The 18,790-nt window shown below is 37.9% G+C and overlaps 1 long non-coding RNA gene across 3 annotated transcripts; it reads left to right on the top strand.

Moving 5' to 3' along the window:
• The first annotated feature begins 6,973 nt into the window (after positions 1-6,973).
• LOC145572367 (uncharacterized) lies at positions 6,974-10,408 on the top strand. 3 transcript variants are annotated; one of them, XR_014096810.1, is made up of 6 exons: positions 6,974-7,119; positions 7,247-7,381; positions 8,631-8,734; positions 8,824-8,922; positions 9,609-9,680; positions 10,168-10,408. It is a non-coding gene; the product is annotated as an uncharacterized LOC145572367 (long non-coding RNA). The 3 variants fall into 3 exon arrangements; XR_014096809.1 differs by having other exon boundaries at positions 7,242-7,381; XR_014096811.1 differs by lacking the exons at positions 8,631-8,734; positions 8,824-8,922 and having other exon boundaries at positions 7,242-7,381.
• The last annotated feature ends 8,382 nt before the right edge of the window (positions 10,409-18,790 follow it).

The raw sequence follows: 18,790 nt of genomic DNA, 5'->3' as shown, positions 1-18,790 counted from the left end.
CATCTTCCGCAAGTTAGGGAACGTAGTCAAAGATAACTCTGCTTGTAGTCATCCTTGGGTTTTTGACAATTTCTCACATCTTAGGAAAAACTGTCGAAGATAGCTCTGCTTGTAACCATCTTCAGCCTTTATGACGATTTTCCACATCTTAGGGACTGTCGTCGAAGATCACTCTGCTTGTAGCAATCCCCTCTTCGGCGTGATAACTTTCCTTGGAAAGCTATCGAAGATCACTGCTTATTAATCCTCAGTTTGCTGATGCTTTGTTGTAGTGTTTGCTGTTCTTTTGCTTATATTTTTGCTGTTGTAGACACCCAAATGTGTCTCCCCAAAACCAAACCCAGTGATGAATACCTTTCACGTCATTTGATTATCGAACGAGGTGAAAGTGTGAAAGGTCTAGTGATGAGGATGTTTTCATTAAAATATTTCTCTTTCTGTTTTTAAAAATATTTCTTTTCTTACTCTATTTATATAAAAATAGCCAGTCCAATTTGGTTTGCTCCATGATAAGGGTCTAATAATAGTGTAGTTGGATTGGGCTTGAAAAGAGCTTTCCAATGATATATATTAAGCCCAATCCCGATGAACTATGAGGAAGTTATGGATTAAATTAAATTAGGCCCAATGATTTTAAATGTGACCCAATGATCTAGAGGAGGGCCTATTAATTATTATTCCTAAAGAAATTAGGATTGATTTTGATCTTCTAGGAATATCTAGAAGGTTCTCTTTAATTCTAATAAGATTAGGATTGATAATTATATTATTAAAAAGAAGATGTTTTATTTTGAATAAAATATGTTAAAACTGATTGTAAATCTGCTTGGACGCAGAATTACCTGTAACCGGTTTAAAAGGTAATCCCGCGTGTAAAAGCGCGTTGTACTTTTGAACCAGTGCGAGACGACAGAGTCGTCGCCTGGCGCTGACCTTCGTCGCCTGGAGACGAGCTTGTTGTCTAGCGCTTACTCCTGTAGTTGGCGACATGAGGTATTTTATTCTGAATATGATTTTATTTGATCCCGTGCTATTTTTCCTATAAATAGGGGACGAATTTCCCTGTTTTCGATCATCTATAATTCACAAACCATCATCTCTCTCTATTCCCTCTCTAAAAGCTAGAAGTGTTCCTTCTCTCTCTATTCTTTTTCTAAACCTTCCCCTTTTTACAAAATACAAAATTCCACATTCACAAGTTCTAGACACACCTAGCCAAGTTCGAAGTTGCCTTCGCCCTAGACGTGAAAGGTTGATATTTCTGAGGGTTTGGTCCCAAATTCCTATTTCCATTATTTAATTTAATTGTTTGATTTATTATTTTCCTTGAAGTTACTAACGCGTGTATTTTGTTATTAGAAAGAGGTATGAGGCATCGAAGTAAGTAATTGCTTTAATTGTTATTCTTTTGATATAGAAATCATGCTTAGATTATTTTGTTGAATCCTAGTATCATGTTAGGATGTCTTTATGATTCCTAGTATCATGTTTAGGGTTAATTAAAATGTCTAATATCATGTTAGTATCATGCTAGGAATAACGCTTTAATCATTATTGTTTAGTGACATGCTAGGGTTTGTTATTAATCTTGTTAGTATCATGCCTAGGATTTTGCTATTATTATTGTTATGCTTTATTGAGATTATTATGATTGATTGTTGTTGTTATGTTGCTTGATATTACATATTTTTATTGTTATTTCTTGATCACGCCCTCTCTTGTAGGTTTAAAGGGAATTTGTACTTATAATCACGCTTAATAAGATAATTAACAATCTTGTTTAGGCTAATATGATTATAATTCAAGTGATCGCCAATAATAGCTTTGTTTGTGCATTAATATTCAACCAACATAGATAAACAGGTTTAGGGTAAACCTATTGATTGCATGTTAGTCAGAAAGCGAACATGAATACGAGAAGAATAAAGTAGAGGCCTATTTCTAGGGCAGGTTCAATCTCTTTTAGGTTGGATTTGTACCTTCATCCCCGAACTTCCAGTCATGGTTCCAGACCTATTGATGGTTCCAGACCTATTGAAGCGAACATGAACTTCCAGTCAATTTTCTTATAGGGGCTAACTGGCGTACCAAGGAACCCAAAATTGTTGCATGAGGTCCACATAACTCAATATGGGGTTCACAAATTATGTCGCTGAGGAAAAAAAAGGCAGCGCGTGCTTTACGCACTGTCTCAGCGCGACATGCCTGTCGTTTCGCATTGGAGTCGAGTTTTCCGGATTTAAACCCCTTCTCCTTCATTTCGCTATTCGTGCTTCATTTTCTTTCACGTTTTTACCCCAAAACTTCTTTTTTCTCATTCTTCTTCGTTTCTCAACGAAATTCACTCAAGTTTTTGCAAATCAAAGCTCTTGATCTCTAGTTTGCCGATATATGTAAGTTTTGCTCAAACTGACTCTATTTTATGCGAATTTTGTGCTTGTTTACTCGTGGTTTTTCTGAAAATTTGAAACTTATAATGCTTAATTTGCTTTGTTTGTTAAATTTTATGCCATGAATTTTCTTGTTTATATTTGTACATCACCTTAGGAGTGTTTTGAGACTTGTTTGACTCAATTTGGTGAAGAAATGAGCAATTTGCCATTGTTGAACTCCTTGAGTTCGTGAGAACAATGTGACTTGTTCTTCATGTTTTTGCTAGCTATTTATGCTTAATTTGTCACAATATTTGTCCTAGTATTGCAAGAAATTTTTTGATTGCTTGAAAATGCCATTTTTGTTCAAATCAAAATCATGCTCTGTTTTAGTATTATGTACTCTATATTTGACGAACATAGTATCATGCGGCTAGGCGAACCTTAGATACTATAGGACCTTTAATTCACTGTTTGCTTGCATAATTAGCATGACTAGACGACGCGGTTCCGGCTCACGCTCTCGTGGGGCTTACCAAGAGGACGAGTCTGTCGATGCCGACGAGGGTATTTCCACCAGTCTAGGGGAGTTCCCTGAGTGGGACGGGCGTACCTTGGAATTTGCGCCCCAGTTTCACATCTCGGAGCGAGTTCGCCTCAGGATGACTGACGAGCAAGTTCGTTGCCATGGCTCGGGCAACGACACCATTGGGCAGCTGTACGAGTCCTACTTTCGCAACAACGAGGAGTTGCGTAGGCTATGGGAGTCTTGTGGTCTAACTCCACTATTACAGGCCACTCAGTCTCTCTATTATTCGTCCTCGAGCCGTTTTCTAGTTCGAGCCTTGGTGGAGTTCTTTTGGGACACCACCAACACTTTTCACTTTCCTTAGGGTGAGATGACTATCACTCCTGTCGACTTCACTCTCATCACCAGACTCGAGTTCCGGACTGCTGTAGTTTCATTTGGCAGCGATATCACCATTTTCTCTCCCAAGGTAGAGGAGCTACTCGGTCCTATCGCTACTCGAGCTCGCGGCGAGGCTCGGCCAATGCAGATTAGTAGTTAATGCATTTGTTGGTCCATGCTCGTAGAGGTCTTCCGAGATGATATGACCACCCCGGAGCAGCGGGTTCGCATCTTTATTTTGATTGTTTTGCCAGGGACTTTCTCTGTTGACAAGGGTAGCCGAGTGCTACTCTACTACTTGCCTGCTCTTTGCGACCTTCATATGGTCGGGACATATGATTGGGCCAGCTTGGTCTATGCTGACTTCCTGCTTGGATTGCGACTCTTTTGTCGTCATCGCAAGTTTGAGGAGGAGGTCACTCTTTCTAGTCTCTGGAGGATCGTAGAGGTATACATTGTTTATCTTTACTAAGGTTTACTTTAAGCATGTGTACAAGCACTTGCTGACACTTCTCTGTCATTTATAGGTCTAGTTCTACGAGTACTTCCCGTCTCTTTTACCGACGAGGCCCTCGCCTCGTGGGCTCCCCATTGCTGCTAGTTGGGGAGGCCGTTACAATGACCTGACTGCTACTGCCCGTGTTCGAGAGTTGATTCTTTCCGTATGCCTTGCTTAACATTTTTGCTTTTTTCGCTGTTTAGTAAGAATCCATCTCATGGGTGTTTATTTTGTAGGGTCCTGAGGTCCAATTTCGGCCATGGGCCGATTAGGACCTTGTTGTACGAGCTGTTCAGTATACAGCTCAGCGTCGCTATTTTCGAGGGATGTGTGACGTTGTGGTGTATCTGGGCGAGAGAGTTGCGATTTAGCACTCTTTAGAGTACTTTGTGGTTCCTGCTCGTTCCCCACGGGACTTGTTGGATTAGACGGACATGAGAGTCCATTCGGTGGATCGCCAGCTGGTACGGATTGGCAACGTCATATCCATTCGAGCCAGAGTTATGGCGAGAGCCACATGCCTCATTTGGCTCCACCTCCTTGTATATCTAAGGAGGTGCAGGTACATTTCTTGCCCTTGATTTATGCTCTTGATAGCCCCCTAGCAGATTTTAATCGCCTAGACTTTATTTTGACAGGCTAAAGCAGAGGCTAGGGAGTTTGTGCCTCCGCCGGTCTCTATCACCTATCAGGGGTCTTTCGGCCCAGTCGAGGAGATAATTCCTCTGGCCCTAGAGCCTTGGCGCTTGATAGAGGAGTCGATACCTTGCCACCAGACCGGGGTAAGTCTTTCATCATTATTTTGTCTGCATAGATGTTCTTTGATTATTTCTGACTTTATTGCTTGACTGTTTTCCCGCGAGGTGGTGACAAGGATGGCTAGAGGCTTGGACGCCTTCCAATATCAACTCGTGAGATTGATTCACCGAGCTCGGTGTCATCGTGGTGATGATGTCATGGAGGTATTCCTTTTGACCTTATTGCTTACTCTATTTGCTTATTTTTCCATGCTTGACTTGAATTGTTTTTTTTTTATTTTTTTTTATTTTTAATTTCAGCCTGTTCCTCCGACACGCACTCGCACGAGACCCGAGGATCAAAGGGAGAGATCCGGATCCGGTTCGAGACGCCGACGTACTTCAGCAGGAGCCAAGGTGGTCGAGCGGAGTCGGACCACACTATAGTAGTAGAGGATTCCGGCTCTTCGTCTAAGGGTACTTCAAAGAGGACGACTGGCCAAGGAGGCGCGACATCGGCTCCTTCAGCGGGTGGTGGGACGTTTGAGGTTGGCTCATCGTCGCAGCAACAACAGCAGCCTCAGCAATTGGGAGTGCAGCCGCAGGGTGAGGCAGGATGGATTGGCCCCACTCTTTCGATCCCGGCCACCAGCGATCCTAATGTTGGTGAGGGGTTGACTCCACGGACTGCATAGTTTTTTGATATGTTTGGGGTTCCTCCCCATTTGCGTCCTCCGTCATCATAGTTGTACCTTTATATTTTATTTTGACTTTGTAGGACTTTGCTTATTTTGACTTTGACACTTGTATTAGACATATTGTATATATATATATATATATCCTATGATTACTATGTCTATTTTATCTTTTCCATTTTTATTTTTCATTTTGTGTGCATATGAGTGTGTGAAAAGTGTGACTAATTTTCGCGCAAAGATTTCCGTCATTTTTATTATTAATGGAGGGTATCCGACTTTCTCCCCAAGAAAAAAATGAAAAATAAAGTCAAATTTGACTAAAAATAAGTTTAATTTTAATAATCAACTATGGGATAAGTGTTTGGAATAGATTTGCCAAAAATAATGTTTGGATAAGGCTTTGAAAAGCATCAAAACTGTACAGTCAAATTACAAATCTGAGTCAAAGTCGGATAACATATGGTTAGCGAAACGCGTAATTTCGACGTGGAAAAATTAAATTGTTGTGGCGCGACAACTTTGTCGCGGCGCGCTGGGTCTGTTTTTCCAAATCCTTTCGGGATTCGGTATTGTTTATAAATAGCCCCCAAATCCATTGATTTTGGTATAATTCGAACTGAAAAAATAATCTCCTCTTTAATTTTTCATCATGCCTAAGAGTTTTAGCGATTTTACTCGCGAGTGGTGTCGGTCTTTAACTGCTAAAGAGAGGAAAGAGCTTGAATTTTTTCACTTAGGGGGTTTGCTTGGCATTAAGGGAGTAGATCTTGACATAGACTTTATTCATACCGCCTTAGAGTATTCGAATCCAGACACCCACTGCTTTAGATTAGGTCATGACGAAATTTGTCCATTATCGGAAGAATTTGGTGCCATTCTTCGCTTCCCTTCTTTAAATATTGCGGTAATTCCTAAGGTTAGCGAATATTATTACAAAGATTTTGAGCGTTTCCTTAACCTTAGGGATAGGGATTTAAAAGATATTGTGCATGGGAATGTGGTTAATTTGAAGGAATTTGCATGCTTTTATTTTCATAGACCACGCTCGGAGTTTTTTCATGTCACTATAACAAATCATCACTTGTGCCACGAATTATGCCACGGGAATTCAAAATTCGTGGCATAATTTCATCTAGCCACGAGAAAAATAAACTATGATACAAACCTAAATTAGAAGACTAATTTATGCCATGGGTATTTATTGTCCCGTGGAAAATATCACACTTGTGCCACGAGTAGCTCTTTTCCTGTGGAAAACTTTACACTTGTGCCACAAAGTAGTTTTTTTTTTCCCATGGCAAACCTTACACTAGTGCTACGAAATACTATTCTCTTGACATTTGATTGGTATTATTATCGTAAATAATACACAGTGGTTCTCTTGACACATGATTAGTATTTTTTAAGTTTATTATTAGTTTTGAATAGATATTAAAATTACCCTTAAATGAATTAAATTATCAATGTGGTCGGCTAATTGAGAAATAATAATTGCATTATTATTCTTCACTTTTACCTCTTTCATTATTCTTCTAGAAAAGGAAAAATTTAATTTTAATAATTCAAACTTTAACCCATTTAAATAATCAAACTTTTTGTTTTTGAAACAACAATCAAACTTTTAGATTATTCTTGAATAATTTATATTCCAAGTTTTAGAGGTCTTCAATAGCTATTATGAATAACTTAATTTTTTTTTCAATTTAACGAAAAATTAAAAAATAATCTCTAGTCCTCTTTCCCAACCAACCCTCAACCGTGCCCCCACACATTCCCCTTTCCCCATTTCTCGTCTCTCTCCTTGAAGCTCTTTCTCTCTTTTTCCTCGCTTATGTCGTCTTCTTTATTGAGACCTCCGTCGAAAATCAACGTCCACCGCAGCCAAACCTAAATTCAGCGCCAGGTTATGTTCTCATTTAAATTTTGTTTAATTTTCTAGGGTTTTGACTGTAATTAAAAATTCAAGATTGAATAAACAGTGTTTTGGTATGCAATCTAACGGGAGTAATTGATTGAATTATGTAGGCCAGGTGCCTTCAGTATTTTGTTGTGAGCCGTTACGTTTTCGGAGGGGGTGTGGGTAAAGGGTGGGTGATTTCATCGGGTATTCTGCATCGCTGCACCGCCACATCTCTGCACCGCTACGCCACCACTGCACCATCTAAGTAAGCTTTCGAATTTTTCTTCTCCTACAGTACTTTGATTCGAATTTCTCAATGTAATTGTAGTATATAGTCAATTAAACTGTAGATATAATGTTATCATAGTACTCATCGAATCACAGTAATTTGCCTTGAATTTAGGTAGATTAAAATAAACTTCAAAGTTATAATTTTAGGGAATTGCATTAATCATAATACTCATCGAGTTTTTTTTAGCGTAATCTATTCAATTGAATTGTAGTAATTTCAATCAAATTACACTTAATTTATTCGAATTACATTATTTCGTTGTCAATCAAAATGATTTTCGCTAAATTAATCTTACCTAGGTTAAATTTAGAACCCTATTTGAGTAATGACAGGAGATAGGGGCCGGGAAATTGATTACCACTAAATTATTGTATTGCATTGACTATTGTATATGCATGTGATGTTAAGTTCATTTCTGTGATAACAAATTTTAGCCTTCTAGGTATATTACTTGACTTTTTTTTTTTTTTTAATGAAGGTGTTGGCTACGAGATCTTAGTTTGTGATTGAATTTTTGTGAGAATTAAATTTGGTTGGTCATTGACTTTGATTCCTCTAGATTTGGGTTTGTGTCACTGTTAGTTCTAGATAACTCTTGTTGCAGTTCATAACACAATGTCTCCCTTCATTCCTGACAACTTCATGAACCACAAAGTGCAGTAGACTGATCCTCCCATCATTGCTTTTGTCATCATAGAGCTTTCGTTTAGGTAAATCTGTAAGGTTAAGAGCGTTTGCATCCCCTCTTGCACTCCTAGCATTAAGCCGATTTCTGACTTATATATAATTGAACCGAAAGAGCATACTAACTCAAGTAAAGGCTGAGGGAACAACCTTGAGCCGGTGATAAAGGAAGGATTCTGCATTAACAAGCCTAAAGCCTCCTAGCATCTCCATCAACTTATTTTCAATTGTCTAGAGATAGTGTGTAACCTTAACGTGCAATCTTGGGTGGCGTTTTCTTCTTAAATATTCAACACATTGTTGGCGTTGACTAATATTGTGGTGATGGTTGAAAACTCTAACCAATTCTGTTTTATTGTATTTGTTCTCAATGATTATCACCAAACTCCACATAAAAAAGCTTATCCCCAATATATTACTCTGTATGTATGGGCTAACTCATGGCATAGTACCTTTTTATCCACAAGTTATTTGTTACTGCATCTTTCTTCTTTATTTTTATTTTTCTTAAAATTACATTCATGATAAATATCTTTAGAAATGGAGGTTGACAAAGTTGTTGACGTTGATGACAAGTACATGGATCCTCAGTTTTGTGCTACCACAACTTGTGATAGTTACAAGCATTTGCGTGCTTCCAAGGTTTGACATTTCCCTTTACTGTCAACCAATTCAGCTCCATGCCAAATCTTTTTCTCTCTTCTGATTGCATTACTTCCCTTATTTTTCAGACATTGACAAGACCTTAAATTGACTTCATAGAGAGGATTCAAAAAGATATATTAATGCATGCCAGTATGTGAGCTATACTCGTTGACTGGCTTGTAGAGGTAGCTTAGTTTTCTTATCTGATATCTTTTTTACATGAAAATCTGTATAATTATTTTAGTGAATGGGAAATATATGTCAGGTTTCACTTAATATTATTGTCAAGATTCATTCAGTTAGAGTTCTATAAAACTGAATTATTTCATCTTGCTGTAATAATCATTGCAGGTTGCTAAAGAATATTGCATAGTCCCTGAGACTATATTTGACCGTTAACTACATTACGAATTATGTGCTTTTTTTTAAAGGTTTTGATTAATGTTTCTGGGGTTGATTTTTTGTTATGTGGGTATTAATAATTTAATTGCACTAATATATTTAGCTATTCTACGTAGAAACTTAATTCTCTTCCTCTCTCCCCCTCACCCCCTCTCTTTTTTATCCAACTCAATGTGAGAGTGTGTGCGATTGACTGTTTGTGCCTTGGTTATGTTTGCTGCATTCTCTCTCTTTCTCTCTCTCAGCTTTACCTCACACACTCTCTGCTTCCTCTTTTCTACCCCAATATTTCTTCGTACTTATATATTGTGCTGCCATGACGTAGAATATTATATATATATATATATATATATATATTAGATTCATTTATATATATATGGTGTTTACCTTACTTAAGACAATAAAATTTCTTAATATTAGAATTTGAATAAGTTAACATTTTCTAATCTTCCTTAATGCTGGGATGCAGGCATTTGCTATACAGACTTTATGGAGTTTATAGTTCATTGCATTCTAATCCTATGGCTGTAGAGACAGTGGGGTATGTTTTACTTGATAATCCTGTATGGTTAGTATGTAATTTAATATTTACACTTCTTTCAAGCTTAGCATTTTCCTTTTTTTTTCTCTGTTGCAATAAAAAAATTTGTGGGACTTTAAACTTTTGAACACTAAGTTTATCTCTGCATTTTAATCTATAGTGGATGTATTACTGAGGTGCAATTTTAGAGATATAGTATACTCTAATATTCTATTTAATTTTTTTCATAAACTTTTAGGAATACAGATAAGAATGCCTGAAATTGAAAATTAACCCTGTTGCCTCTTTGCTATAGTGTAGCTTTCAAAATTAAGCTCAAAAACATGAAACGACATTTTATATGTTAATGGCATGCAGCTATGTAAGGCTGCATGAAGTGTTAGCTGGTTTTTTATATTCTTCCTCCCTGCAGTTGTTAGCACTAAAAGCTCACACATTAGCTTAAATTTGAAATTTCTAATAGGCACATGTTTGTTGCTTGCTGCAGTTCCTAAACCAAGAGAAATCTCTGAAGAAGTTGCCATATATATGTCAATCATCAAAGCTTATGCATCATATGCTGGGCATCGCATGCTGAAGCTAATGTTTTTAAATATGAGTTGTTAAAGAACAGCAAACAAGCCTAACTGAGATATTTGGATTTGTTTATGTGTGGCACAATCTTTGTACAACAATTGACAAAAGACAGCCACTTTTTATGCAGCATGAATAATGTTATAATAACGTTATATGTTGTCTTTTTTTTTTTTTTGTAATACAAACATAAATTGTATGAGATTTTGAACTTTTATATGTAAATATAATTGATTTGCATTAATTAAGCATAAAAAAAAGGGGAAAAAAGCATTTAATCTTGTTAAATTATTGGCTACCACAACTAGTGCAAATTTTATTAGTCACAATGATATTTGTGGCAAAAAAAGCTTATTAGCAACGTTAATATTTGAGGCAACAAGGTTATTAGCCACGATAGAATTTGTGCCAAAAATTTTTTTAGCCACTATAGTATTCGTGGCAGAGGAATTTTATTGCCACGTGAATGCCCGTGACATAAATTTTAAAATTAGCCACGACATCAATTTTCCCGTGGTAGATTCCTAGCCACGGCCTCTTGTACTGCAAAAGTAGATTTTAAAATTCCCGTGGCAAAATTGCATAGCCACGAGAAATTTAATCTTGTGCCACGATTTTACTCGTGGCACAAAGGTCAATTTGTTGTAGTGTGTTTATAAGAGAAGGGCTTTCATCTTTTGCATGTTTAGCCAATATCTCCTCACCAGTGGTAATATTCGTGAGGGTCAAGCAATATTAGTGTCTATCATGGATCAAATTGAATCAAGGAGAAATCCAATACCATTAATTGTTGGAGAAACAATGCTTAGTTTAGATGAGCTAAAAAGAGATCCAAAAGCACCTTTTCGAGGCTCTCTAATTTTATTACAAGTAGAAAATTGATATTTTTAATTGCAGAAATAAAAAATATAATTTTGTATAGTTTTACTGCCTATTTGCATTGAAATTTTTGCAGGTATGGCTAATGGAGAGACTTGAATTAATCAGTCCTCCTGACAATATTGAAAAATATACACCAAATTTCGTTGTAAGAAGGAAGAAGCGCTTTTCCATAAAAATGGGCCGTCGGGAGTGGAGTACAATCTTTGAAACCTACGACTTTGCTATCAAGTGGGTTGTTCCTTGGTGGAAGATTGAGAAGATGGTTGGTGTCAATAGCCAACCTTTTTATCATCTTCCTAGCTTGTCCAAGTTGACCTTTTATTACCCTTCTAGAGTGAAGAGACAATATGGACTTGCTCAAACCATTCCCTCCGGAGATCTTCGTCGCCCTTATGAATTCCCGGTTACACAAGACATAGAGAGGTTTGATGACTATTGGTGTGCTAGACCTTTGTGGGAAGTTGTTACCCAAAAGGTTCCTCCTAGTTTATCTAGGGATGTGAAGCAGTGGCTAATTGGTAGATCTCAAAAGGACAAGAATAAAGCCCGAAAGATGAACAAGACTAATGTGAAGAACCGCCTAGGAGAAAAGAAAATTCCTCCTAAGGAACGCTTAGGTGAAAAAGTTGAATTCAAGACCCCTATTATGCCTAGGAAGAAAGCACTACTAAGGGCAAGGAGAAAAGAAAGACTGATTCTGCAGAAAAGAAAATATGGGTTGAAAAGAAGCATGGTGTAATGGCTATTGGAGAAACTATCAACTCTAAAATTATGTGCAGGTCTTCTAAGGGTTCCTTATTGGTAAAAGAGCTGGATGATGAAGAAGAAGCAAAGAAAAATTGGAAAAGGGCCAGAAAAGAGACGACATATTAAAGCATTGCTTTTACTATCAATTTATTAGTCAAATTTATTTTTAAGTCAATTTTATTCTTAAGCCTTTGTTTTAATTCCATCAATAATTTAATTTTACTTTTATTAATGCAATTTTCAGCTTTTAAATTAAAATTGACTTTTTTACATTGAATTATTTATTAAAGAAATGAAAACGACTTGAATAAATTTCGAAAATTGTTCGAGTATGGAAGTTGAAAATTCTTAAAATACACCGAAATTTTCCCAGATCAACGAAGAAATACTGGCGCTAGACTTTTGAATCTATCGCAGTGCGACAATCCTGTCGCGGTGCGCTGGATCCTGTCGTTGTGCGACAAATGCTGTTGCGCAGCGCTGTTCTTGGATTCTACGCGCTGTTTGTTCTGTGTTGACGTGCTGATGCAGGGATATAAGATTTGTGAAAATTAAAGTAGCCGCACCCTGTAAAGGGTTGCCTACGTATCCTTTCCTAAGGAATCAGGCAAGACGTATCTCTTTTGAGTATTTTACTCAAGTTATCATGGGTAGAACTTCTTAAGTTGGTCAAGGTTTGTCATATTTGAGAATTCAATCCCATCCATGTCAATTAGCTTTGTGGAACCTCCTGATAGGATAGTTTTGACAATGTATGGTCCAGACCAATTAGGCCTAAATTTACCCCTTGGATCTAGAACATTTTTCTTTAATGCTTTTAACACTAAGTCTCCCACTTTAATGTTTCTTGTTTTGACCTTTTTGTTAAAATGTCTATCCATGCAAGTTTGATAACATTGAGTATGATGTAGAGCTTTTAGTCATTTTTCATCAAGTAGAATTAGCTCCTCATTCCTTGCTCTAGTCCATTCAACTTCATCGAGTTTACTTTCCAACGCAATGCGCAGGGAAGGTATTTCTAGCTCTACAGGTTGTACAGCATCCATCCCATAGACTAAAGAGAATGGCGTATTTCCTGTGGATGAGCGGATTGACGTGGGATAACCCTAAAGAGCAAAATGGATTGTAATTTTCTGTCATTTTCTTGATGATAGTCTTTAAGTTCTTATTGGCTGCTTCTACCGCACCATTTGCTTGAGGCCTATATGGGGAAGAATGATGGTGTTGAATACCATACTTTTGAAGCAATTCTTCACATTCCGCTTGAAAGTGAGTTCCATTGTCACTTATCATTTCATGTAGGACACCATATCGACATATTATGTTTCTTTCGATAAAGAATGCTACATGTTTGCGGTGAGTTTTGCATATGATGCTCTTTTAACCCATTTTGTAAAGTAATCAATTGCCACTAAGATGTATTCATGACCTCTTGTCCTAGGAGGGGTGATTTTTCCAATGATGTCTATACCCCATGTTGAGAATTGCCAGGGTGACGTATAGGTGTAAAGGAGTGATGGAGGAACATGTTGCAAGTTAGCATATATTTGGCATTTAGGGCATCTCTTTACATATTGAAGGCAATCCCTATTCATGGTAGTCCAATAGTATCCTTGGCGCATTATTTTTTGGGCTAGTATTTTTCCATTCATATGAGTTCCACATACTCCTTCGTGAATTATTCTCATTGCTCTTTGATCTTCCTTTTTTCCTACACATAGGAGAGCTCTACCTTTAGGTACCCTTTTATGAAGCTCATCATTTATGAGTACATATTGGGAAGAAAAAAGCCATAGAACTCACTTTGCTCTCTTGTCAATGTGAGGTGGATATTCACCTTTGGTGACATAATTGAGGATGTCAGTATATTAGGGTTCCTCCTCTTCTTCTTATTCTTGAACTGCTTCATCATCTTCTATAGCTTGGATGTAAGCTGGCTTATGCCTTTTCTCTATTGTTAAAGGCATTTGCTCAATTTCCTTAGGAATTCTAACCATTAAGGCTAGTCTTGCCAAGGCATCAGCAAAGTGATTTTCCTCTCTTGGTAGATATGTGTATTCTACCTTTTCGCGTTGATCAGTAAGGGTTTCCATGTATGTTTGATAAGGGGCTAAGCTTTCACTCCTTACTTTCCATCTTTTGGAAATTTGGTTGATAATTAAGGAGGAGTCTCCGAATATTCAAAGTTTCTTTACTCCTAATGCCAAAGCAGTTTCGAGGCCTACCACACATGCTTCATATTCCGCAGCATTGTTGGTAATGTCGAAGTCTAGCTTTATAGGGATTGGGACGTGTTCCTCTTTAGGTGATACTAATAAAGCTCCTACGCCACAACCCTTTTGGTTTGAAGCTCCATCGAAGTATAATGTCCAAGTATCATCTTCTATAAGCATAAAGTCTTCGTCTAGAAAATCATTTTCATGCATTGGCGTAGAATCTTTTATTGGGAAATCTGCTAAGAAGTCCGAGACCACTGATCCTTTGATAGCCTTTTGAGGCATAAACCTTACATCGAATTCGACTAAGTTGACTACCCACCTTGATATTCGCCCATTAACTGTAGATTTCTCGAAAAGATACTTTAGTGGGTCCATTCGAGACACTACATAGACTGTATGAACGAGCATGTAATGTCTTAACTTGGTTGTGGCCCACACTAATGCGAGGCACAATTTCTCAAGTGGTGTGTAGCGTACTTCATACTCGAGCATCTTTTTACTTAAATAGTAGATGGCATTCTCTTTGCCTTCTACTTCTTGCGCAAGCATAGCTCCCATTGTCTCTTTAGTGACTGTTAAGTATAATTGAAGAGGAATTCCCGGAAGTGCTGGCGCTAATACAGGAGGATTAGCAAGATAGGCTTTGATCTTTTAAAAAGCTTTTTGGCACTCATCGTCCCATATTACTGGTACATTCTTTTTTAGTTTCTTAAATATTGGTTTGCATATCGTGGTTAGCTTGGATATGAACCTACTTATGTATTGTAACCGACCAGTGAATCCTCGAATTTGCTTCTCGGTCTTAGGCGGTGGTATTGACATGATTTCTTTAATCTTATTTGGGTCTATCTCTATTCCTCTAGAGCTAATGACGTAGCCCAAGAGTTTCCCTGAAGTGACTCCAAAAGCGCACATAGATGGGTTTAGCCTCATGTTGTATTTCCTTAGCCTTTCGAAGAATTTCCTCAAGGCTACTGGATGTCCTGGATGATCTTTTGATTTTACAATCATATCATCCACATAGACTTCTACCTATTTGTGCATCATGTCGTGGAGTAAGGGAGTCACTGCTCTTTGGTAAGTGGCACCCGTGTTTTTTAACCCGAATGACATTACCGTGTAACAGTAAGTGCCCCATGGTGTTATGAATTTAGTCTTTTCCATGTCTTCTTCTGCCATGAGAATCTGGTTGTACTCTGCGTATCCATCCATAAATGAGAGAAGTGCGTGATTCCCTGTATTATCTACCAAAAAATCGATGTGTGGTAAAGGGAAGTCATCCTTTGGACTTGCCTTATTTAAATCTCTGTAGTCGACACACATTCTTACCCTTCCGTCTTTCTTGGGGACTGGTACCATATTTGCAACCCATTCGGGGTATTTGGATACCCTTATAAAACCTACTGTTATTTGTTTTTGAACTTCTTCTTTTATTTTTAGAGCTACATCGGGTTTCATTCGACGTAACTTTTGTTTTACAGGTTTCATTCCTGGGATTAGTGGTATTGTGTGTTGAGCTATTTCTCTATTTATGCCTGGCATATCTTCGTTTGACCAAGCGAACACATCTAGAAATTCCTTTAGTAGATTTATTAAATTGGTTCTTTCTTCTTTATTAAGAGTTAAACCAGTTTTAACTTCTCTTTTAATGGTTGGATCTTTTGAGATATCAACGTTTCAGTATCTTCAATTACCGATATTTTATTTTCAAGTGTTTCCATTACTTTAATTATTTTTTTGTCATTTTCATTGTTATCCAAGCAATGCTCATCATCTTGAGTAAGGGAATAGCACGAGGAGTAAGCGGAAGAAGACATATTATTAAACTCGGAAATCATTACATCAAATAAAGAGATGTCCGTTGGAACTTGACTACTAACTATTCTAGGGGTAGACTTTGAAATAGACGGGAGAGAAGGAGATACTACTACAGGAGGTTTAGAAGACTTGACTAAAGAAGTCTTGAATAGACTCTGACTCAGACTCAGACTCGTCAAACATTGGTCCTTGTCCTTTTGTTATGGAGATCCTTCTTCCACTTGGCGTAGTCACCTTTACAGTCTTTCTCCATCCTTGGACTAATCCCTCTGCCGAAGTAATGAGCTTTGTTGGATCAAAGTCTTCACTTTACAAGACTGTTTGAATAAGTGCCGAATTGTCATCGACATGCTTAAGCTCATTTTTCTCGTAGCCAAAGAGTAATCCCATGACATTAAAGTCGAAGCATGGAGGTGCTTTCTCCTTATGGGTAGGGATTGGGATATCATCTAAGAAATTTCAATCCAAGAAAATCTCAAACCCAAGTTGTCTTATCCCATCTTTGACAAAGGGTTCAGGAAATTCGTAACAAGGGTAGTCCTCACCCTCTCTTATGAATTGACCGTTTAGAGTGAGAGGATATTGGTCCATTGGGATTTCTTTCTTTTGAGTACGAGCATTCCTCCGTGCATTAATCTTTTCTCGGGCTTGCTTATAGTCTTTTGGAGTCGGTTCAAAACCAAGTCCAAAAGTATCTAATTTAGGAAGGCCTGGCGATCCCATTTGTGTTGCTATTCCTTTTTTCTTTCCTAAAGTCATTCCAGGAAAGTGTCCTTGTTTTCGGAGTATACCATTGACTATCATATTCGAATGGAGGTCGTAGTGAAGAGGGGTCTTTTCATCTTCGTCGATAAAAGAGACCTCTTCTGTGTTAAAGCCCCATAAGCCTTCATCATTTTCATCATGCTCCACATTTATAATAGGCTTAGCAATTGCCTCAATTCTCATTGGGGAAGCATCGATAGTAACAGGAATTCCTCCAACTATAGCCTTCACTTGTTGATGAACGGTTGAAGGGACGGCCTTAAGGTCATGAAGCCAATGGCGTCCTAACAACAAGTTGAAAGAAGCTTTGATATCTACCACTTGGAAAGAAGTAGCATGTTCAATGACACCTGCCGTGACATTCATAGTGATAGTCCCAAGAGCTTGGCGACGAGTGTTGTCATAAGCCCTTATTCCTTGTGTAGATGGAGATAAATCTTCATCTTTTATCCCTAACATCCTCGCAGTTCAAAGTGGGCAAATGTTTATTGCTGACCCATTGTCTACAAGAGTCATTGGGACATTCATTCTCTTGCGGATTTCTGTGAGGTTTAAGGCCTTATTATGCTTATCACCCTCTAGAGGTAGATCCTTGTCAGAAAAGGTGATTAGGTTGATGGGAGTTGGAAGATCACTCGTGAGAAAATTAGCTAACCCTTAAGGAGCGGTTTCAGAATCTATCCCTATTTTAGCCAAAGCATCCATTACTGCAACTCTATGTTCACGGGATGTGGCTAATAGTTTCCATACGTTCATCTCGACCTTAGTCTTCTTGAATTATTTCACAATATCATTGTCTTCAAAGATGGGTATGGGAATTTGTTGGGTAGTAGGAGTAGGTTGTGTTGTAATGGGAGGTTGCATTCTCCCTGATCTTGTGAGGACATGAATGGGTAAGTCTTCTTCATCCCAAATATCATCTAATGGATAGATTGTGGAAAGTGGGGTTTCTTCCAAATCTTTGAGGTAGACATCCTCATCATTGCTTTCCCAAATTCCATTGATACTAGCATCTTTTTCTGGAGTTATTTAGACTAACTTCTTTATATCAATTAGTCCTTGGACTAGATCCTTGAACTTAAAGCAATGTTCAATGGTGTGTCCCCCAGATTGATGTTTTGGACAATAGAATCTATCTATCCTTTTTAGTGATTTAAAAGGTCTTGCCTCGAGAGGTTTAATCTTCCCACTCTCGAAGAGCTTTTGAAACATGTTTGCATAAGAGGTCCCAATTTGAGTATAAGGTTTATTGCTCCTTTTGGGTTTTTCAACTACTTGGAGAGAAGATGGTTTTCTCTCACTAGTCTTAGCAATTGTCCTCTTTTCCATATCATTCTTATTTTCAACTCTTTTTAGATGGTCGAGGAGTTCGCGACATATATCGATTGCCTCTCTTAGCGTGTTTATGAGGTGCCATACCTCTTCTTTACTGGCCAGCGATTCGCCTATAGTGTGTTTCTTGGCGTCGAAAAGATTTCCTCTTCTTCTTCGATGGAATGAATTTCTTCAACCGGTTTAATAAGGGTTGTTGGATTGACATGATCTTCCTCATCAGAAATAGCCAAGGAGTCTGAAAGTGGGGCATTATTGATACTTAGCTTCTTGCTTGCAAGAGGCAATGGAAGTTTGCTGTTATCATTGAGATATTGATTTGCTTCTTTTAACTTCCATTAATTCTCAGTAAGATTTCCCCTACCTTGATAGTACTTGCATTGTGCATTGGGGTCCCAACTAGCCGTCCTCTTTTTGACTGGTGGATCCCCAACTGGTCCAATGGGAGTTATAAGACCTTTTTGCATGTAAGCGATCAAATGCGGTATCATAACTCATGCCAATAGGTGTGAAGTTTCTCCTAAATAGCTTTTTTTGTCCTTTGTTGTTCATAGCCAGGACCTCATTCAGATTAAAGGTGCTAACATTATTTAAGTGGGTAGTTTTGGAAGAAGAAGGATTGTCGCTCTTCTTTCCTTTCCAGCCACTATTGGAGTTGTTAGTAGCTTTTTGCTTTGCAAGGTTGTCTTCAATGTTGATTCCTATGTCATAGACGGCCTTGAAAGTGTTCAAATTGCTTTAATATTTTAGATGCTTAGAGTACTTTTCCTGGAG

This window comes from Chenopodium album, chromosome 12 (assembly GCF_948465745.1).
Source record: "Chenopodium album chromosome 12, dcCheAlbu1.1, whole genome shotgun sequence".
NCBI lineage: Eukaryota > Viridiplantae > Streptophyta > Magnoliopsida > Caryophyllales > Amaranthaceae > Chenopodium > Chenopodium album.
The sequence above is the reverse complement of the archived record's forward strand: the minus strand, read 5'-3'. Positions and strand labels throughout refer to the sequence as shown.